Source organism: Pleurodeles waltl, chromosome 4_1 (genome assembly GCF_031143425.1).
Source record: "Pleurodeles waltl isolate 20211129_DDA chromosome 4_1, aPleWal1.hap1.20221129, whole genome shotgun sequence".
Taxonomy (NCBI): Eukaryota; Metazoa; Chordata; class Amphibia; order Caudata; family Salamandridae; genus Pleurodeles; species Pleurodeles waltl.
The window spans coordinates 38,652,050-38,675,492 of record NC_090442.1 but is presented as its reverse complement, the minus strand read 5'-3'; the positions used below and the strand labels follow the sequence as shown (position 1 = coordinate 38,675,492).

Sequence of the window (23,443 nt, the reverse complement as noted above, 5' to 3'; positions counted from 1 at the left end):
ACATACAAACTGGAGGCACACTCTTACAATACTCCTTTCACTCTCACTCATTAAGAAAGCCCAATACAAACTGCACAATCAGTCACGTTATTCCTTCAGCATTGCTACTTTTCTGTCTTTCTGCCATACCAAAGTACCTCTTCATAAATGCCTTGGATATGCAATACGTATACAACAATAAGACATGGCACAATCATTCTGAACAGAACTGTGGGTAGATTCAGTGCAGGGAGTGTGTGCGTGCAGAAAGCAGAAACTATGCATGGGTAGAAGCTCTATGATTTTCTCCAGGAATAATGCAAATTGTCCCTCAGAAAAAGTATAGTACTAGAGAAGAATCATAAAGGATTGACACAATTGCTGCCTTTGCTGTTGCCCCAGTTGTGTAATCTGTCAAGGACTGGTCTCTTGCAGATTGAGTCACCTAGTTGCAATTGTGTGGTAAAAATCACCCTTACAACCATTTTTGCTATAAACTTGAGATCTTTCTGAGATACTATCTCACAGACTTCTTATGAATGAGGAACTCTGAAATTGTCACATTCCAATTTGTACGTCCTTAAAACTCTGCTGGTTATTCAAATGGGCAGATTGTTTTTTAAATTCCTTTCTGTCTCGAGTTGTAGTTATATTGATACAGAGGCATAATTGTTGAATGATATATATTGGTTTGATTGAAATATGTTCGTAGAGGTGGTGATAGGCTTTCTGTGTCTGTCTGAGAGCAAGGACCGGTTAACGTCTTTTTCCAAGAGCAGTTTGTTGTGAAAGGTATCAGGCAAAGGAGTATGTATTGTGATGTGGTTCTCTGACTGCTTCTGTCCACTTGCCAAAAGTTCCAAGGCCCTATGATGGCACAAAAACTGTAAGATTGAAGTGGTGGGTGCCGGAGGTTTAAAATGGTCAGTTTAATTAAAGACAGAAAAGTGAAATGAATGACTGCAGAAATACTGTATGTGGCCATGAACTGAGATGAAAGGATGATTTTGGAACTCTGTCTTGCAGATTACCCTCAATGCCGCAATGGATAGGGCACTACTCTCACAGACCAGGGTGTGTAAGTTTAAGTCTATCTGAGGTGCACACCCTGAACTAATACATTTTTGCTGAAACCTAATCATATTGTTTGCTCTTCCTCGTAGCAGCTTGCCAGGGTGATAGTATATTGCAACAGAACCATTCCACTTCTTCACTGAAAAGAGTCATACTGGTTACCCAAATGTGCAGCGTGTCATTTTATACAGCTTTCTTTATTGAAATTAAACTTCGACTCACTTGAAATATTCTCTTTCAAAATGAATGTTTTGAGCTGCTGTGAATTTTATTTCTAGAGGTGGTGACAGGCTTTCAGGTACGTGCTTAGGTCAAGGCCCTGTTCATGTCACTTGTATAAGCTAATTCAGGGAGCAAATTAGCAAGTCAAGAAATGGGAAGTCTGAACTGCTGTCAAAGCAGTTTCATTCTCTTTTCAAATAATCCAAAAATACCATTGCAGCATAAAACAGAGTATTCAATAAAAGAAGAAAGGAGGATTAACGGCAAAAAAGCACATCATAAGATATGAAACTTTGGAAATTATCTAGATATTGTTTGAAAAAACTCCTTCGATGGAAAGAAGATGAAGAACGGTATGGGATCCTGTCCTGCGCCCCTGTAATTGATATGTTCCACATCCATTCATACCACCTAACCCTAAACACCCAAACATATAGCAGTCAGTGACCATGTGGCCTAATGGATAAGGCGTCTGACTTTGGATCAGAAGATTGTGGGTTCGAGTCCCTTCATGGTTGAGTCTTATTCTCACAGCACCCAACTTATCTTTACATACAAACTGGAAATACACTCTTACAATACTCCTTTCACTCTCACTCATTAAGAAAGGCCAATGCAAACTGCACAATCAGTCACGTTATGCCTTCAGCATTGCTACTTTTCTGTCTTTCTGCCATACCAAAGTACCTCTTCATAAATGCCACGGATATGCAATACGTATACAACAATATGACATGGCACAATCATTCTGAACAGAACTGTGGGTAGAATCAGTGCAGGGAGTGTGTGCGTGCAGAAAGCAGAAACTATGCATGGGTAGAGGCTCTATGATTTTCTCCAGGAATAATACAAATTGTCCCTCAGAAAAAGTATAGTACTAGAGAAGAATCATAAAGGATTGACACAATTGCTGCCTTTGCTGATGCCCCAGTTGTGTAATCTGTCAAGGACTGGTCTCTTGCAGATTGAGGCACCTAGTTGCAATTGTGTGGTAAAAATCACCCTTACAACCATTTTTGCTATAAACTTGAGATCTTTCTGAGATACTATCTCACAGACTTCTTATGAATGAGGAACTCTGAAATTCTCACATTCCAATTTGTACGTCCTTAAAAACTCTGCTGGTTATTCAAATGGGCAGATTGTTTGTTAAATTCCTTTCTGTCTCGAGTTGTAGTTATATTGATACAGAGGCATAATTGTTGAATGATATATATTGGTTTGATTGAAATATGTTCGTAGAGGTGGTGATAGGCTTTCTGTGTCTGTCTGAGAGCAAGGACCGGTTAACGTCTTTTTCCAAGAGCAGTTTGTTGTGAAAGGTATCAGGCAAAGGAGTATGTATTGTGATGTGGTTCTCTGACTGCTTCTGTCCACTTGCCAAAAGTTCCAAGGCCCTATGATAGCACAAAAACAGTAAGATTGAAGTGGTGGGTGCCGGAGGTTTAAAATGGTCAGTTTAATTAAAGACAGAAAAGTGAAACGAATGACTGCAGAAATACTGTATGTGGCCATGAACTGAGATGAAAGGATGATTTTGGAACTCTGTCTTGCAGATTACCCTCAATGCCGCAATGGATAGGGCACTACTCTCACAGACCAGGGTGGGTAAGTTTAAGTCTATCTGAGGTGCACACACTGAACTAATACATTTTTGCTGAAACCTAATCATATTGTTTACTCTTCCTCGTAGCAGCTTGCCAGGGTGATAGTATATTGCAACAGAATCATTCCACTTCTTCACTGAAAAGAGTCAAGCTGGTTACCCAAATGTGTAGCGTGTCATTTTATACAACTTTCTTTATTGAAATTAACCTTGGACTCACTTGAAATATTCTATTTCAAAATGAATGCTTTGAGCTGCTGTGAATTTTATATCTAGAGGTGGTGACAGGCTTTCAGGTACGTGCTTAGGTCAAGGCCCTGTTCATGTCACTTGTATAAGCTAATTCAGGGAGCAAATTAGCAAGTCAAGAAATGGGAAGTCTGAACTACTGTCAAAGCAGTTTCATTCTCTTTTCAAATAATCCAAAAATACCATTGCAGCATAAAACAGAGTATTCAATAACAGAAGAAAGGAGGATTAACGGCAAAAAAGCACAGCATAAGATATGACACTTTGGAAATTATCTAGATATATTGTTTGAAAAAACTCCTTTGATGGAAAGAAGATGAAGAACGGTATGGGATCCTGTCCTGCGCACCTGTAATTGATATGTTCCACATCCATTCATACCACCTAACCCTAAACACCAAACATATTGCAGTCAGTGACCATGTGGCCTAATAGATAAGGCGTCTGACTTCGGATCACAACTTTGAGGGTTTGAGTCCCTTCATGGTTGAGTCTTTTTCTCACAGCACCCAACTTATCTTTACATACAAACTGGAAACACACTCTTACAATACTCCTTTCACTCTCACTCATTAAGAAAGCCCAATGCAAACTGCACAATCAGTCACGTTATGCCTTGAGCATTGCTTCTTTTCTGTCTTTCTACCATACCAAAGTACCTCTTCATAAATGCCACGGATATGCAATACGTATACAACAATATGACATGGCACAATCATTCCGAACAGAACTGTGGGTAGATTCAGTGCAGGGAGTGTGTGCGTGCAGAAAGCAGAAACTATGCATGGGTAGAAGCTCTATGATTTTCTCCAGGAATAATGCAAATTGTCCCTCAGAAAAAGTATTGTACTAGAGAAGAATCATAAAGGATTGACACAATTGCTGCCTTTGCTGTTGCCCCAGTTGTGTAATCTGTCAAGGACTGGTCTCTTGCAGATTGAGGCACCTAGTTGCAATTGTGTGGTAAAAATCACCCTTACAACCATTTTTGCTATAAACTTGAGATCTTTCTGAGATACTATCTCACAGACTTCTTATGAATGAGGAACTCTGAAATTGTCACATTCCAATTTGTATGTCCTTATAACTCTGCTGGTTATTCAAATGGGCAGATTGTTTTTTAAATTCCTTTCTGTCTCGAGTTGTAGTTATATTGATACAGAGGCATAATTGTTGAATGATATATATTGGTTTGATTGAAATATGTTCGTAGAGGTGGTGATAGGCTTTCTGTGTCTGTCTGAGAGCAAGGACCGGTTAACGTCTTTTTCCAAGAGCAGTTTGTTGTGAAAGGTATCAGGCAAAGGAGTATGCATTGTGATGTGGTTCTCTGACTGCTTCTGTCCACTTGCCAAAAGTTCCAAGGCCCTATGATAGCACAAAAACTTTAAGATTGAAGTGGTGGGTGCCGGAGGTTTAAAATGGTCAGTTTAATTAAAGACAGAAAAGTGAAACGAATGACTGCAGAAATACTGTATGTGGCCATGAACTGAGATGAAAGGATGATTTTGGAACTCTGTCTTGCAGATTACCCTCAATGCCGCAATGGATAGGGTACTACTCTCACAGACCAGGGTGTGTAAGTTTAAGTCTATCTGAGGTGCACACCCTGAACTAATACATTTTTGCTGAAACCTAATCATATTGTTTACTCTTCCTCGTAGCAGCTTCCCAGGGTGATAGTATATTGCAACAGAACCATTCCACTTCTTCACTGAAAAGAGTCATGCTGGTTACCCAAATGTGCAGCGTGTCATTTTATACAGCTTTCTTTATTGAAATTAAACTTGGACTCACTTGAAATATTCTCTTTCAAAATGAATGTTTTGAGCTGCTGTGAATTTTATTTCTAGAGGTGGTGATAGGCTTTCAGGTACGTGCTTAGGTCAAGGCCCTGTTCATGTCACTTGTATAAACTAATTCAGGAAGCAAATTAGCAAGTCAAGAAATGGGAAGTCTGAACTACTGTCAAAGCAGTTTCATTCTCTTTTCAAATAATCCAAAAATACCATTGCAGCATAAAACAGAGTATTCAATAAAAGAAGAAAGGAGGATTAACGGCAAAAAAGCACAGCATAAGATATGAAACTTTGGAAATTATCTAGATATTGTTTGAAAAAACTCCTTTGATGGAAAGAAGATGAAGAACGGTATGGGATCCTGTCCTGCGCACCTGTAATTGATATGTTCCACATCCATTCATACCACCTAACCCTAAACACCCAAACATATTAGTTAGTGACCATGTGGCCTAATGGATAAGGTGTTTGATTTCTGATCGGCAGATTGAGGATTCGAGTCCCTTCATGGTTGAGTCTTTTTCTCACAGCACCCAACTTATCTTTACATACAAACTGGAGGCATACTCTTACAATACTCCTTTCACTCTCACTCATTAAGAAAGCCCAATACAAACTGCACAATCAGTCACGTTATGCCTTCAGCATTGCTACTTTTCTGTCTTTCTGCCATACCAAAGTACCTCTTCATAAATGCCACAGATATGCAATACGTATACAACAATATGACATGGCACAATCATTCTGAACAGAACTGTGGGTAGATTCAGTGCAGGGAGTGTGTGCGTGCAGAAAGCAGAAACTATGCATGGGTAGAAGCTCTATGATTTTCTCCAGGAATAATGCAAATTGTCCCTCAGAAAAAGTATAGTACTAGAGAAGAATCATAAAGGATTGACACAATTGCTGCCTTTGCTGTTGCCCCAGTTGTGTAATCTGTCAACGACTGGTCTCTTGCAGGTCGAGGCACCTAGTTGCAATTGTGTGGTAAAAATCACCCTTACAACCATTTTTGCTATAAACTTGAGATCTTTCTGAGATACTATCTCACAGACTTCTTATGAATGAGGAACTCTGAAATTGTCACATTCCAATTTGCACGTCCTTAAAACTATGCTGGTTATTCAAATGGGCAGATTGTTTTTTAAATTCCTTTCTGTCTCGAGTTGTAGTTATATTGATACAGAGGCATAATTGTTGAATTATATATATTGGTTTGATTGAAATATGTTCGTAGAGGTGGTGATAGGCTTTCTGTGTCTGTCTGAGAGCAAGGACCGGTTAAAGTCTTTTTTCAAGAGCAGTTTGTTGTGAAAGGTATCAGGCAAAGGAGTATGTATTGTGATGTGGTTCTCTGACTGCTTCTGTCCACTTGCCAAAAGTTCCAAGGCCCTATGATGGCACAAAAACGGTAAGATTGAAGTGGTGGGTGCCGGAGGTTTAAAATGGTCAGTTTAATTAAAGACAGAAAAGTGAAACGAATGACTGCAGAAATACTGTATGTGGCCATGAACTGAGATGAAAGGATGATTTTGGAACTCTGTCTTGCAGATTACCCTCAATGCCGCAATGGATAGGGCACTACTCTCACAGACCAGGGTGTGTAAGTTTAAGTCTATCTGAGGTGCACACCCTGAACTAATACATTTTTGCTGAAACCTAATCATAGTGTTTACTCTTCCTCGTAGCAGCTTGCCAGGGTGATAGTATATTGCAACAGAACCATTCCACTTCTTCACTGAAAAGTGTCATGCTGGTTACCCAAATGTGCAGCGTGTCATTTTATACAGCTTTCTTTAATGAAATTAAACTTGGACTCACTTGAAATATTCTCTTTCAAAATGAATGTTTTGAGCTGCTGTGAATTTTATTTCTAGAGGTGGTGATAGGCTTTCAGGTACGTGCTTAGGTCAAGGCCCTGTTCATGTCACTTGTATAAGCTAATTCAGGGAGCAAATTAGCAAGTCAAGAAAAGGGAAGTCTGAACTGCTGCCAAAGCAGTTTCATTCTCTTTTCAAATAATCCAAAAATACCATTGCAGCATAAAACAGAGTATTCAATAAAAGAAGAAAGGAGGATTAACGGCAAAAAAGCACATCATAAGATATGAAACTTTGGAAATTATCTAGATATTGTTTGAAAAAACTCCTTTGATGGAAAGAAGATGAAGAACGGTATGGGATCCTGTCCTGCGCACCTGTAATTGATATGTTCCACATCCATTCATACCACCTAACCCTAAACACCCAAGCATACAGCAGTCAGTGACCATGTGGCCTAATGGATAAGGCGTCTGACTTCGGATCAGAAGATTGAGGGTTCGAGTCCCTTCGTGGTTGAGTCTTTTTCTCACAGCACCCAACTTATCTTTACATACAAACTGGAGGCACACTCTTACAATACTCCTTTCACTCTCACTCATTAAGAAAGCCCAATACAAACTGCACAATCAGTCACGTTATTCCTTCAGCATTGCTACTTTTCTGTCTTTCTGCCATACCAAAGTACCTCTTCATAAATGCCTTGGATATGCAATACGTATACAACAATAAGACATGGCACAATCATTCTGAACAGAACTGTGGGTAGATTCAGTGCAGGGAGTGTGTGCGTGCAGAAAGCAGAAACTATGCATGGGTAGAAGCTCTATGATTTTCTCCAGGAATAATGCAAATTGTCCCTCAGAAAAAGTATAGTACTAGAGAAGAATCATAAAGGATTGACACAATTGCTGCCTTTGCTGTTGCCCCAGTTGTGTAATCTGTCAAGGACTGGTCTCTTGCAGATTGAGTCACCTAGTTGCCATTGTGTGGTAAAAATCACCCTTACAACCATTTTTGCTATAAACTTGAGATCTTTCTGAGATACTATCTCACAGACTTCTTATGAATGAGGAACTCTGAAATTGTCACATTCCAATTTGTACGTCCTTAAAACTCTGCTGGTTATTCAAATGGGCAGATTGTTTTTTAAATTCCTTTCTGTCTCGAGTTGTAGTTATATTGATACAGAGGCATAATTGTTGAATGATATATATTGGTTTGATTGAAATATGTTCGTAGAGGTGGTGATAGGCTTTCTTTGTCTGTCTGAGAGCAAGGACGGGTTAACGTCTTTTTCCAAGAGCAGTTTGTTGTGAAAGGTATCAGGCAAAGGAGTATGTATTGTGATGTGGTTCTCTGACTGCTTCTGTCCACTTGCCAAAAGTTCCAAGAGCCTATGATAGCACAAAAACGGTAAGATTGAAGTGGTGGGTGCCGGAGGTTTAAAATGGTCAGTTTAATTAAAGACAGAAAAGTGAAACGAATGACTGCAGAAATACTGTATGTGGCCATGAACTGAGATGAAAGGATGATTTTGGAACTCTGTCTTGCAGATTTACCCTCAATGCCGCAATGGATAGGGAACTACTCTCACAGACCAGGGTGTGTAAGTTTAAGTCTATCTGAGGTGCACACCCAGAACTAATACATTTTTGCTGAAACCTAATCATATTGTTTACTCTTCCTCGTAGCAGCTTGCCAGGGTGATAGTGTGAGAAACTGGGGCTGATTGCAGAGGCCCCATAACTTTTTGCCCCCATTTTCCACTTTATGCTGGTGTTTTCCTGACTCTGATGGTGCCCTGGGTACTGCTAACCAGTCCCAGGGCCTGTGCTCTGTGTAAAATGGATATGCAAATTAGGCTAATTATAATTGGCTAAGTAAACCTACCTATAAGTCCCTAGTATATGGTAGGGCATGTAGGTTTAGGGACCACAGCATAGGTGGTGCACACCTAGGTGCATTGCTGAGGTGCCCAGTGTCATTTTAAAAGCAAGCCTGCCTTGCTGGCTGCTTTTAAATTAAAAATATATGCAAATTCGACTTTGGAATTGAAGGTACTTCCAAAGTCTTAAACTACCTTATTTTTACATATAAGTCACCCCTAAGGTGTGCCCTATGTGCCCCTAGGGCTGGGTGCCATGTAACTATAAGCAGGGACTTTATAAAAATAGATTTATAAGCCCTGGTGAGGTAAAAACAGCCAAATTCGTTTTTCCCTCATTGAAGTAAATGGCCTTCATAGGCTAGAATGGGCAGACTTTATTTAAAATTTTAAAGTCTCCTTAAGTGTTACATACCAAGAATTTGGTATCAAATTGATTGTTATAATAAATCCCACAACTTCCAGTTGTTGGATTTAATATAACTAGTGCAGGTAAAAAGTTTAGACTTTACCTAAAAAGTTGCCAATTTCTGCTCTGCATTGTTTTTGCTGCTGTGCTCTGATTGGCCAGCCTGCAGCAGCTTCTGCCAGGCTACTTTAATGAGGTGTGAAGTGGCCTGACTTCACACAAAGGAATGTGCTTGGGGGAGAGAATCTCCCCTCAGCAGATGGTGAAGCAGGAAGGGGGAGGGCTGCCAAACTGGTCTTCAAAGGCAGAGAAGGACATCTGGAGCACCCAGCAACACCCCCACATCCTGCAACCCCAGACAGCTAGGTGCCCCCTTGATTAGATTAGGAGAGGGCAGGAGAGGGGTGTGTTTATGATTTTTAGCCACACCAGTGGGTGGGCTCAGCCAGATCTCTCCTCTAAAAATCAGATTCATCCATTTTGGATTTTTAGAGACTGTTGCCTTCTGGGATGGATTTTTGCCACACTTCCCAGGAAGTGGTCATCACAGGGGGACGACCCTGTCCCTGATTGGAGGACCAGGGCCCCCCTGCTTTTCACCCAGGAGCAAGGATAAAACTGGCAGACCTGCACCCACGCTTCAGATCCCCACCAAATTTCAAGAAGAAAGAACTACAAGGAGAAGAAGGACTGCCCTGCTGGACCCCTGGCCTGCACCTGGACCCTGCACTCAGAAAGACTGCACCAGCTGCACACTTGGGCTTCACCACAAGAAGGACTTTGCCTGGCTTCCACTGGTTCAAGGAGGGACTCCCTGTTTGCTACAGGTGAAAAATTGCTAACCAGAGTCCCCTGCACCAACTCCTGAAAAAGTGACCAGCTGACCACTGTCCAGTGGCCAAAAAGGAGTTTGCGCCAGGTGCATTCTGGGAGTTGAAGTCCGCACTTCCCAAGGACCATCACAGAACTTCTGGACCCTTGGGGTGAGCTGTGGACCCCAAAAGAACCTTAAAAGAACATCTGGGTGAAGCCCCAGAAGTTTGGAAAAGATTGGAGAATTTTTGGAAAAAAGCTCCATAAAGTGACCGACCCGACGCGGAAATTCTAGCCGGCTTGCCTCAACCGCGACCCGGCCTGACTTCGTGGTTCGTCCCGGTAAAGAAAAACATCCAAAAAAGAGACTAAGTCCGAACGTAAAAAGTTGACCGGGACCTTCCAGCCATCGTATCCGAGAAGGGCTCCACGGACGTCGGATCAAGATCCAGGTTTACCCTGGTCGAAGGATTTTCATCTCGAAAAAACGACTAAGTCCGAAGGTAAAAATCACCACCGAGGAAACCGACTTCGCGTATCCGGACAAGGGCTCCAGGAGGTCGGATCCAACTGGCAGGTTCGTCCCGGTGAAGAAAAACTTCAAAATAAAGACTAAGTCAGAAGGTAACTTTTTAACCGAGGCTTCCCGCGACCTGTAGCCGAGCAGGGCTCCATCGCGGTCGGCCTGAAAGTTTGACTTTGTCCCGGTCCTGGTGCAACCAGATGACCCGATTGGCGCTTTTTGTTTCTATGCGCTAGAAAATAATAATACTTTAAAAATTCATATCTCCGGTTCCCCTGAACCGATTTTAATAGTTTTTGTGTCATTTTAAAGATAAAAATATAAGCTATTTTTATAAATTGGTTTTGGATTTTTAAACTGTTTCCTGTGTTTTATTTAATTACTGTTGTGTGATATTTGAATGCTTTACACTTTGTCTCCTAAGTTAAGCCTTGACGCTCGATGCCAAGCTACCAAGGGTAGAGCTGGGATTAATTTACTGAGACCTAACTGTACTTTTGTGGAGGTTTGTGGCTTGTTGCTAGGTGTAGGTACCTACCTGCCCTACCAATAACCCATTTTCCAACATAATTGGAAGCAGCGACGGGATCCTGTACTTGTGTTCAATATCACGTTACAGTTTTAGATAAAACAAATTAAAAATCCTTTAAATTGTCCTAGTGCAAAAATTGTTTTTAATTTTTAATTTTAATTTTTTTGGATTAATTTCAATTATTGAATTTTTGTAATTTTTCTAAATTCTTGTTACCAATTTTTGCAAAAAGTTTTTGTTGACACAAAACTAGGGAACCATGGAGCTTGATCTGGCTAGCCTACCCACACTGACAGTAGTCCAGCTTAGCGGGTTGTGTATTGAGAGGGGGTTGCCTTCAACCCCTGATCTCAGAAAGCAAATCCTGATTAAATCCCTGACAGCATGGGCTGAGGCCCAAGAGGTAGAGACAGAGGAAGCTCCAGAGGGGGAAGAAAAAGAGGAAGATGCTAACTCTAACCACTCAGGGGAGGGAAGGCATCAGACCCCAAGTGAGGAAGAGGAGGAACGGTCCTCACTGGATACAGTCACTAGGGGCAGACCCAAAGCTAGTGGTAGGAAGAGGGTCCTTTCAGGAGGAGAGAACCCATCCATCAGGGAAAGAGAGCTGGAAGCCCAGCTAGCCTACATAGCTTTGGAAGCAGAGAAGCTGGCCCTAGAAAAGAAAAAGTGGGCATACAAAGAGAAAAGAGGTGGAAGCAGCGATAAAGAAGCTGAGGTGTCCATGGGTGGGGGAGTTTGCCCCAGATTACCCAAGGGGGTGGTTCCTGCTTATGTAGAGGGGGATGACATAGATAAGTGGCTGGGGGCCTTTGAGAGGGCCCTCCAGATGAGGAAAGTCAAGCCTCAGTACTGGGGTTCACTCCTTTGGGAGTTAGTTCCCAACTCAGGGAGGGATAGGCTTCTGACCTTAAGGGGGGAGGAGGCAGATTCATACCCTAGTATGAAGAGGTGCTTAGTCAAGAAGTTTGGTCTGACCCCAGAGCAATATAGAATGAAGTTCAGGGACACCCAGAAGGTCAGTACCCAGTCTTGGGTTGACTTTGTGGACACCTCACTAAAGGCACTAGAGGGCTGGATTATTGGCAACAAAGTAAATACTTATGAGGGGTTATACAATCTGATCATGAGAGAGCACATCTTGACCAATTGTATCCAAGAAAGGTTACGCCAGCATCTAGTGGACTCTAAGCTGACCAACCCTAGAGAGCTAGGGGAGGCAGCTGATGAGTGGTTGAGAACCAGGGTGGTTGTCAAGTCCCAGGGGGGAGACTCCAAGAAGGGGGGGACAGGTCCCCAAAAACCTAAGGAGGGAGGTGGTAAGCCCACCACAGAGACTCCCTCTGTACCCCAGAACCCTAAGAAGGAGGAGAGTAAATCCCACTCCCACTCTGACATGCAGAGACAGGGAGACCCAGGGTTAAAAAAGCTCTTGGACAGTAGGGCTTGCTTTGACTGTCAGCAGACAGGTCACTTCAGAGGAGATGCAGCCTGTCCAAAGAAGGTGGTTAGCACTGGGCTGTCCAGTGTAGCCATAGAGGAGGATTCCTCAGATGATGAAGTCCTCCTAGCATTGTGCTGGGAGACAGGACCAGATGGTAAGCTGGTGATCCCTGAGGGTGGGAGTAGGCACTTCCACCACATTCAAGTGAATGGGATCCCTACCACTGGCCTGAGAGACACCTGTGCCAGTCACACTGTAGTGAGTGACCGGTTAGTGACCCCAGACATGTATGTCCCAGGAAAGACAAAGAAAGTCAGGATAGCCACAGGGGAGGTCACCTCCAAACCTGTAGCCATAGTGCCCTTAGAGAGGGAGGGTATCCTTGACTGGATTAGGGTCGTAGTCAGTGCTGACCTTCCCCTAGATTGTATCCTGGGCAATGACCTCCCAGAGGTGAGTCTGGTCACAGATGGGGTGGTCGCCCAGGGCGCCCCCCCAACCCAAAGTCCTGGGGAGTCAGTCCCTACAGTTAGGAGACAGGGGTCCCCAAGAAAAGGAAAGAAGAAAAGGAAGGGTAGGCCACTCTTAAAGAGAGTTCCAGGGAGCCAAAGGCCTTCTGCCCCAGTAGGGGGGGAGCCCAGAGTTGGCACTGGTGAGGCCTCACCTGACCCCAAGGAAGTCCTGAGTAGTCAGGCAGCTGTCCAGATGCAAGGTGTTGCCCCTGCACTGACAGAAGGGAGAGTGGAAGGAGGGTGTCTGCCACAGGAGGTGGTAGCCCCCCACTCTAGACAGCAAGAGGGGTGCCAGGACCCCAAAGATGCCCCTAAAGCAGCTCAGCCACCTGTCAGTGGAGAGCTTAGGGTGTGGTTCTGGGTACTGACAGCTGTCAGTAGCCTCTGCTGGGTGCTAGCCTTCCTGGCAGCACTGTACTTGGCCTGGGAGGCAGACCCCAGAGCCAATAGCAAAGTAGGCCCCCTGACCCTATTGGTCATGGTGGGGTTGCTCAAGTGTTGGGTGACCTCTTTGGGTAAGCTAGGTGTTGCCCTAGCAAAGTTTGGAGTAGGGGAGGTGGGCACCTCACTACCCAAGTTGGCAGAGAGAGAGGAGGAAGACCCCCCTAGAGGGAAGTTTCAGTTTGAGTTGGGTCCTTTTACTGTTGGGATGGCTTCACTACCCAGAGGGAGTGACCCTGACAGGGGGATGTAAGGCAGAGTAGGCCCTGCAAAGGGACAGCCAGTTTTCTTCACTGTCTTCCTCGCCTAACAAGCCAGGAAGACTCTCCCAGTGTTGAGCTGAGTCTCCTGGGCGTGTGGGCTGGGGGGGGGGTTGTGTGAGAAACTGGGGCTGATTGCAGAGGCCCCATAACTTTTTGCCCCCATTTTCCACTTTATGCTGGTGTTTTCCTGACTCTGATGGTGCCCTGGGTACTGCTAACCAGTCCCAGGGCCTGTGCTCTGTGTAAAATGGATATGCAAATTAGGCTAATTATAATTGGCTAAGTAGACCTACCTATAAGTCCCTAGTATATGGTAGGGCATGTAGGTTTAGGGACCACAGCATAGGTGGTGCACACCTAGGTGCATTGCTGAGGTGCCCAGTGTCATTTTAAAAGCAAGCCTGCCTTGCTGGCTGCTTTTAAATTAAAAATATATGCAAATTCGACTTTGGAATTAAAGGTACTTCCAAAGTCTTAAACTACCTTATTTTTACATATAAGTCACCCCTAAGGTGTGCCCTATGTGCCCCTAGGGCTGGGTGCCATGTAACTATAAGCAGGGACTTTATAAAAATAGATTTATAAGCCCTGGTGAGGTAAAAACAGCCAAATTCGTTTTTCCCTCATTGAAGTAAATGGCCTTCATAGGCTAGAATGGGCAGACTTTATTTAAAATTTTAAAGTCTCCTTAAGTGTTACATACCAAGAATTTGGTATCAAATTGATTGTTATAATAAATCCCACAACTTCCAGTTGTTGGATTTAATATAACTAGTGCAGGTAAAAAGTTTAGACTTTACCTAAAAAGTTGCCAATTTCAGCTCTGCATTGTTTTTGCTGCTGTGCTCTGATTGGCCAGCCTGCAGCAGCTTCTGCCAGGCTACTTTAATGAGGTGTGAAGTGGCCTGACTTCACACAAAGGAATGTGCTTGGGGGAGAGAATCTCCCCTCAGCAGATGGTGAAGCAGGAAGGGGGAGGGCTGCCAAACTGGTCTTCAAAGGCAGAGAAGGACATCTGGAGCACCCAGCAACACCCCCACATCCTGCAACCCCAGACAGCTAGGTGCCCCCTTGATTAGATTAGGAGAGGGCAGGAGAGGGGTGTGTTTATGATTTTTAGCCACACCAGTGGGTGGGCTCAGCCAGATCTCTCCTCTAAAAATCAGATTCATCCATTTTGGATTTTTAGAGACTGTTGCCTTCTGGGATGGATTTTTGCCACACTTCCCAGGAAGTGGTCATCACAGGGGGACGACCCTGTCCCTGATTGGAGGACCAGGGCCCCCCTGCTTTTCACCCAGGAGCAAGGATAAAACTGGCAGACCTGCACCCACGCCTCAGATCCCCACCAAATTTCAAGAAGAAAGAACTACAAGGAGAAGAAGGACTGCCCTGCTGGACCCCTGGCCTGCACCTGGACCCTGCACTCAGAAAGACTGCACCAGCTGCACACTTGGGCTTCACCACAAGAAGGACTTTGCCTGGCTTCCACTGGTTCAAGGAGGGACTCCCTGTTTGCTACAGGTGAAAAATTGCTAACCAGAGTCCCCTGCACCAACTCCTGAAAAAGTGACCAGCTGACCACTGTCCAGTGGCCAAAAAGGAGTTTGCGCCAGGTGCATTCTGGGAGTTGAAGTCCGCACTTCCCAAGGACCATCACAGAACTTCTGGACCCTTGGGGTGAGCTGTGGACCCCAAAAGAACCTTAAAAGAACATCTGGGTGAAGCCCCAGAAGTTTGGAAAAGATCGGAGAATTTTTGGAAAAAAGCTCCATAAAGTGACCGACCCGACGCGGAAATTCTAGCCGGCTTGCCTCAACCGCGACCCGGCCTGACTTCGTGGTTCGTCCTGGTAAAGAAAAACATCCAAAAAAGAGACTAAGTCCGAACGTAAAAAGTTGACCGGGACCTTCCAGCCATCGTATCCGAGAAGGGCTCCACGGACGTCGGATCAAGATCCAGGTTTACCCCGGTCGAAGGATTTTCATCTCGAAAAAACGACTAAGTCCGAAGGTAAAAATCACCACCGAGGAAACCGACTTCGCGTATCCGGACAAGGGCTCCAGGAGGTCGGATCCAACTGGCAGGTTCGTCCCGGTGAAGAAAAACTTCAAAATAAAGACTAAGTCAGAAGGTAACTTTTTAACCGAGGCTTCCCGCGACCTGTAGCCGAGCAGGGCTCCATCGCGGTCGGCCTGAAAGTTTGACTTTGTCCCGGTCCTGGTGCAACCAGATGACCCGATTGGCGCTTTTTGTTTCTATGCGCTAGAAAATAATAATACTTTAAAAATTCATATCTCCGGTTCCCCTGAACCGATTTTAATCGTTTTTGTGTCATTTTAAAGATAAAAATATAAGCTATTTTTATAAATTGGTTTTGGATTTTTAAACTGTTTCCTGTGTTTTATTTAATTACTGTTGTGTGATATTTGAATGCTTTACACTTTGTCTCCTAAGTTAAGCCTTGACGCTCGATGCCAAGCTACCAAGGGTAGAGCTGGGATTAATTTACTGAGACCTAACTGTACTTTTGTGGAGGTTTGTGGCTTGTTGCTAGGTGTAGGTACCTACCTGCCCTACCAATAACCCATTTTCCAACAGATAGTATATTGCAACAGAACCATTCCACTTCTTCACTGAAAAGAGTCATACTGGTTACCCAAATGTGCAGCGTGTCATTTTATACAGCTTTCTTTATTGAAATTAAACTTGGACTCACTTGAAATATTCTCTTTCAAAATGAATGTTTTGAGCTGCTGTGAATTTTATTTCTAGAGGTGGTGATAGGCTTTCAGGTACGTGCTTAGGTCAAGGCCCTGTTCATGTCACTTGTATAAACTAATTCAGGAAGCAAATTAGCAAGTCAAGAAATGGGAAGTCTGAACTACTGTCAAAGCAGTTTCATTCTCTTTTCAAATAATCCAAAAATACCATTGCAGCATAAAACAGAGTATTCAATAAAAAAAGAAAGGAGGATTAACGGCAAAAAAGCACATCATAAGATATGAAACTTTGGAAATTATCTAGATATTGTTTGAAAAAAGTCCTTTGATGGAAAGAAGATGAAGAACGGTATGGGATCCTGTCCTGCGCCCCTGTAATTGATATGTTCCACATCCATTCATACCACCTAACCCTAAACACCCAAACATATAGCAGTCAGTGACCATGTGGCCTAATGGATAAGGCGTCTGACTTTGGATCAGAAGATTGTGGGTTCGAGTCCCTTCATGGTTGAGTCTTTTTCTCACAGCACCCAACTTATCTTTACATACAAACTGGAAATACACTCTTACAATACTCCTTTCACTCTCACTCATTAAGAAAGCCCAATGCAAACTGCACAATCAGTCACGTTATGCCTTCAGCATTGCTACTTTTCTGTCTTTCTGCCATACCAAAGTACCTCTTCATAAATGCCACGGATATGCAATACGTATACAACAATAAGACATGGCACAATCATTCTGAACAGAACTGTGGGTAGATTCAGTGCAGGGAGTGTGTGCGTGCAGAAAGCAGAAACTATGCATGGGTAGAAGCTCTATGATTTTCTCCAGGAATAATGCAAATTGTCCCTCAGAAAAAGTATAGTACTAGAGAAGAATCATAAAGGATTGACACAATTGCTGCCTTTGCTGTTGCCCCAGTTGTGTAATCTGTCAAGGACTGGTCTCTTGCAGATTGAGTCACCTAGTTGCAATTGTGTGGTAAAAATCACCCTTACAACCATTTTTGCTATAAACTTGAGATCTTTCTGAGATACTATCTCACAGACTTCTTATGAATGAGGAACTCTGAAATTGTCACATTCCAATTTGTACGTCCTTAAAACTCTGCTGGTTATTCAAATGGGCAGATTGTTTTTTAAATTCCTTTCTGTCTCAAGTTGTAGTTATATTGATACAGAGGCATAATTGTTGAATGATATATATTGGTTTGATTGAAATATGTTCGTAGAGGTGGTGATAGGCTTTCTTTGTCTGTCTGAGAGCAAGGACGGGTTAACGTCTTTTTCCAAGAGCAGTTTGTTGTGAAAGGTATCAGGCAAAGGAGTATGTATTGTGATGTGGTTCTCTGACTGCTTCTGTCCACTTGCCAAAAGTTCCAAGAGCCTATGATAGCACAAAAACGGTAAGATTGAAGTGGTGGGTGCCGGAGGTTTAAAATGGTCAGTTTAATTAAAGACAGAAAAGTGAAACGAATGACTGCAGAAATACTGTATGTGGCCATGAACTGAGATGAAAGGATGATTTTGGAACTCTGTCTTGCAGATTTACCCTCAATGCCGCAATGGATAGGGAACTACTCTCACAGACCAGGGTGTGTAAGTTTAAGTCTATCTGAGGTGCACACCCAGAACTAATACATTTTTGCTGAAACCTAATCATATTGTTTACTCTTCCTCGTAGCAGCTTGCCAGGGTGATAGTATATTGCAACAGAACCATTCCACTTCTTCACTGAAAAGAGTCATACTGGTTACCCAAATGTGCAGCGTGTCATTTTATACAGCTTTCTTTATTGAAATTAAACTTGGACTCACTTGAAATATTCTCTTTCAAAATGAATGTTTTGAGCTGCTGTGAATTTTATTTCTAGAGGTGGTGATAGGCTTTCAGGTACGTGCTTAGGTCAAGGCCCTGTTCATGTCACTTGTATAAACTAATTCAGGAAGCAAAATAGCAAGTCAAGAAATGGGAAGTCTGAACTACTGTCAAAGCAGTTTCATTCTCTTTTCAAATAATCCAAAAATACCATTGCAGCATAAAACAGAGTATTCAATAAAAAAAGAAAGGAGGATTAACGGCAAAAAAGCACATCATAAGATATGAAACTTTGGAAATTATCTAGATATTGTTTGAAAAAAGTCCTTTGATGGAAAGAAGATGAAGAACGGTATGGGATCCTGTCCTGCGCCCCTGTAATTGATATGTTCCACATCCATTCATACCACCTAACCCTAAACACCCAAACATACAGCAGTCAGTGACCATGTGGCCTAATGGATAAGGCGTCTGACTTTGGATCAGAAGATTGTGGGTTCGAGTCCCTTCATGGTTGAGTCTTTTTCTCACAGCACCCAACTTATCTTTACATACAAACTGGAAATACACTCTTACAATACTCCTTTCACTCTCACTCATTAAGAAAGCCCAATGCAAACTGCACAATCAGTCACGTTATGCCTTCAGCATTGCTACTTTTCTGTCTTTCTGCCATACCAAAGTACCTCTTCATAAATGCCACGGATATGCAATACGTATACAACAATATGACATGGCACAATCATTCTGAACAGAACTGTGGGTAGATTCAGTGCAGGGAGTGTGTGCGTGCAGAAAGCAGAAACTATGCATGGGTAGAGGCTCTATGATTTTCTCCAGGAATAATGCAAATTGACCCTCAGAAAAAGTATAGTACTAGAGAAGAATCATAAAGGATTGACACAATTGCTGCCTTTGCTGATGCCCCAGTTGTGTAATCTGTCAAGGACTGGTCTCTTGCAGATTGAGGCACCTAGTTGCAATTGTGTGGTAAAAATCACCCTTACAACCATTTTTGCTATAAACTTGAGATCTTTCTGAGATACTATCTCACAGACTTCTTATGAATGAGGAACTCTGAAATTCTCACATTCCAATTTGTACGTCCTTAAAACTCTGCTGGTTATTCAAATGGGCAGATTGTTTTTTAAATTCCTTTCTGTCTCGAGTTGTAGTTATATTGATACAGAGGCATAATTGTTGAATGATATATATTGGTTTGATTGAAATATGTTCGTAGAGGTGGTGATAGGCTTTCTGTGTCTGTCTGAGAGCAAGGACCGGTTAACGTCTTTTTCCAAGAGCAGTTTGTTGTGAAAGGTATCAGGCAAAGGAGTATGTATTGTGATGTGGTTCTCTGACTGCTTCTGTCCACTTGCCAAAAGTTCCAAGGCCCTATGATGGCACAAAAACTGTAAGATTGAAGTGGTGGGTGCCGGAGGTTTAAAATGGTCAGTTTAATTAAAGACAGAAAAGTGAAATGAATGACTGCAGAAATACTGTATGTGGCCATGAACTGAGATGAAAGGATGATTTTGGAACTCTGTCTTGCAGATTACCCTCAATGCCGCAATGGATAGGGCACTACTCTCACAGACCAGGGTGTGTAAGTTTAAGTCTATCTGAGGTGCACACCCTGAACTAATACATTTTTGCTGAAACCTAATCATATTGTTTGCTCTTCCTCGTAGCAGCTTGCCAGGGTGATAGTATATTGCAACAGAACCATTCCACTTCTTCACTGAAAAGAGTCATACTGGTTACCCAAATGTGCAGCGTGTCATTTTATACAGCTTTCTTTATTGAAATTAAACTTGGACTCACTTGAAATATTCTCTTTCAAAATGAATGTTTTGAGCTGCTGTGAATTTTATTTCTAGAGGTGGTGACAGGCTTTCAGGTACGTGCTTAGGTCAAGGCCCTGTTCATGTCACTTGTATAAGCTAATTCAGGGAGCAAATTAGCAAATCAAAAAATGGGAAGTCTGAACTGCTGTCAAAGCAGTTTCATTCTCTTTTCAAATAATCCAAAAATACCATTGCAGCATAAAACAGAGTATTCAATAAAAGAAGAAAGGAGGATTAACGGCAAAAAAGCACATCATAAGATATGAAACTTTGGAAATTATCTAGATATTGTTTGAAAAAACTCCTTTGATGGAAAGAAGATGAAGAACGGTATGGGATCCTGTCCTGCGCCCCTGTAATTGATATGTTCCACATCCATTCATACCACCTAACCCTAAACACCCAAACATATAGCAGTCAGTGACCATGTGGCCTAATGGATAAGGCGTCTGACTTTGGATCAGAAGATTGTGGGTTCGAGTCCCTTCATGGTTGAGTCTTATTCTCACAGCACCCAACTTATCTTTACATACAAACTGGAAATACACTCTTACAATACTCCTTTCACTCTCACTCATTAAGAAAGCCCAATGCAAACTGCACAATCAGTCACGTTATGCCTTCAGCATTGCTACTTTTCTGTCTTTCTGCCTTACCAAAGTACCTCTTCATAAATGCCACGGATATGCAATACGTATACAACAATATGACATGGCACAATCATTCTGAACAGAACTGTGGGTAGAATCAGTGCAGGGAGTGTGTGCGTGCAGAAAGCAGAAACTATGCATGGGTAGAGGCTCTATGATTTTCTCCAGGATTAATGCAAATTGTCCCTCAGAAAAAGTATAGTACTAGAGAAGAATCGTAAAGGATTGACACAATTGCTGCCTTTGCTGATGCCCCAGTTGTGTAATCTGTCAAGGACTGGTCTCTTGCAGATTGAGGCACCTAGTTGCAATTGTGTGGTAAAAATCACCCTTACAACCATTTTTGCTATAAACTTGAGATCTTTCTGAGATACTATCTCACAGACTTCTTATGAATGAGGAACTCTGAAATTCTCACATTCCAATTTGTACGTCCTTAAAAACTCTGCTGGTTATTCAAATGGGCAGATTGTTTGTTAAATTCCTTTCTGTCTCGAGTTGTAGTTATATTGATACAGAGGCATAATTGTTGAATGATATATATTGGTTTGATTGAAATATGTTCGTAGAGGTGGTGATAGGCTTTCTGTGTCTGTCTGAGAGCAAGGACCGGTTAACGTCTTTTTCCAAGAGCAGTTTGTTGTGAAAGGTATCAGGCAAAGGAGTATGTATTGTGATGTGGTTCTCTGACTGCTTCTGTCCACTTGCCAAAAGTTCCAAGGCCCTATGATAGCACAAAAACAGTAAGATTGAAGTGGTGGGTGCCGGAGGTTTAAAATGGTCAGTTTAATTAAAGACAGAAAAGTGAAACGAATGACTGCAGAAATACTGTATGTGGCCATGAACTGAGATGAAAGGATGATTTTGGAACTCTGTCTTGCAGATTACCCTCAATGCCGCAATGGATAGGGCACTACTCTCACCGACCAGGGTGTGTAAGTTTAAGTCTATCTGAGGTGCACACCCTGAACTAATACATTTTTGCTGAAACCTAATGATACTGTTTACTCTTCCTCGTAGCAGCTTGCCAGGGTGATAGTATATTGCAACAGAATCATTCCACTTCTTCACTGAAAAGAGTCATGCTGGTTACCCAAATGTGCAGCGTGTCATTTTATACAACTTTCTTTATTGAAATTAACCTTGGACTCACTTGAAATATTCTATTTCAAAATGAATGCTTTGAGCTGCTGTGAATTTTATATCTAGAGGTGGTGACAGGCTTTCAGGTACGTGCTTAGGTCAAGGCCCTGTTCATGTCACTTGTATAAGCTAATTCAGGGAGCAAATTAGCAAGTCAAGAAATGGGAAGTCTGAACTACTGTCAAAGCAGTTTCATTCTCTTTTCAAATAATCCAAAAATACCATTGCAGCATAAAACAGAGTATTCAATAAAAGAAGAAAGGAGGATTAACGGCAAAAAAGCACAGCATAAGATATGAAACTTTGGAAATTATCTAGATATTGTTTGAAAAAACTCCTTTGATGGAAAGAAGATGAAGAAGGGTATGGGATCCTGTCCTGCGCACCTGTAATTGATATGTTCCACATCCATTCATACCACCTAACCCTAAACACCCAAACATATGGCAGTCAGTGACCATGTGGCCTAATGGATAAGGCGTCTGACCTTGGCTCAGAACATTGAGGTTTTGAGTCCCTTCATGGTTGAGTCTTTTTCTCACAGCACCCAACTTATCTTTACATACAAACTGGAAACACACTCTTACAATACTCCTTTCACTCTCACTCATTAAGAAAGCCCAATGCAAACTGCACAATCAGTCACGTTATGCCTTCAGCATTGCTACTTTTCTGTCTTTCTGCCATACCAAAGTACCTCTTCATAAATGCCTTGGATATGCAATACGTATACAACAATATGACATGGCACAATCATTCTGAACAGAACTGTGGGTAGATTCAGTGCAGGGAGTGTGTGCGTGAAGAAAGCAGAAACTATGCATGGATAGAAGCTCTATGATTTTCTCCAGGAATAATGCAAATTGTCCCTCAGAAAAAGTATAGTACTAGAGAAGAATCATAAAGGATTGACACAATTGCTGCCTTTGCTGTTGCCCCAGTTGTGTAATCTGTCAAGGACTGGTCTCTTGCAGATTGAGGCACCTAGTTGCAATTGTGTGGTAAAAATCACCCTTACAACCATTTTTGCTATAAACTTGAGATCTTTCTGAGATACTATCTCACAGACTTCTTATGAATGAGGAACTCTGAAATTGTCATATTCCAATTTGTACGTCCTTAAAACTATGCTGGTTATTCAAATGGGCAGATTGTTTTTTAAATTCCTTTCTGTCTCAAGTTGTAGTTATATTGATACATAGGCATAATTGTTGAATGATATATATTGGTTTGATTGAAATATGTTCGTAGAGGTGGTGATAGGCTTTCTGTGTCTGTCTGAGAGCAAGGACCGGTTAACGTCTTTTTCCAAGAGCAGTTTATTGTGAAAGGTATCAGGCAACGGAGTATGTATTGTGATGTGGTTCTCTGACTGCTTCTGTCCACTTGCCAAAAGTTCCAAGGCCCTATGATTGCACAAAAATGGTAAGATTGAAGTGGTGGGTGCCGGAGGTTTAAAATGGTCAGTTTAATTAAAGACAGAAAAGTGAAACGAATGACTGCAGAAATACTGTATGTGGCCATGAACTGAGATGAAAGGATGATTTTGGAACTCTGTCTTGCAGATTACCCTCAATGCCGCAATAGATAGGGCACTACTCTCACAGACCAGGGTGTGTAAGTTTAAGTCTATCTGAGGTGCACACCCTGAACTAATACATTTTTGCTGAAACCTAATCATAT

General features: G+C 42.3%; 5 non-coding genes across 5 annotated transcripts; all 5 read left to right on the top strand.

Annotated features, from left to right (window-relative positions):
- The first annotated feature begins 1,720 nt into the window (after positions 1 to 1,720).
- On the top strand, positions 1,721 to 1,793 carry TRNAQ-UUG (transfer RNA glutamine (anticodon UUG)). Its single transcript has one exon. It is a non-coding gene; the product is annotated as a tRNA-Gln (tRNA).
- Positions 1,794 to 7,195: 5,402 nt separating this feature from the next.
- On the top strand, positions 7,196 to 7,268 carry TRNAR-UCG (transfer RNA arginine (anticodon UCG)). The gene has a single exon. It is a non-coding gene; the product is annotated as a tRNA-Arg (tRNA).
- A 9,470-nt stretch (positions 7,269 to 16,738) lies between these two features.
- On the top strand, positions 16,739 to 16,811 carry TRNAQ-UUG (transfer RNA glutamine (anticodon UUG)). Its single transcript has one exon. It is a non-coding gene; the product is annotated as a tRNA-Gln (tRNA).
- Positions 16,812 to 18,564: 1,753 nt separating this feature from the next.
- Positions 18,565 to 18,637, top strand: TRNAQ-UUG (transfer RNA glutamine (anticodon UUG)). Its single transcript has one exon. It is a non-coding gene; the product is annotated as a tRNA-Gln (tRNA).
- A 1,752-nt stretch (positions 18,638 to 20,389) lies between these two features.
- TRNAQ-UUG (transfer RNA glutamine (anticodon UUG)) lies at positions 20,390 to 20,462 on the top strand. The gene has a single exon. It is a non-coding gene; the product is annotated as a tRNA-Gln (tRNA).
- The last annotated feature ends 2,981 nt before the right edge of the window (positions 20,463 to 23,443 follow it).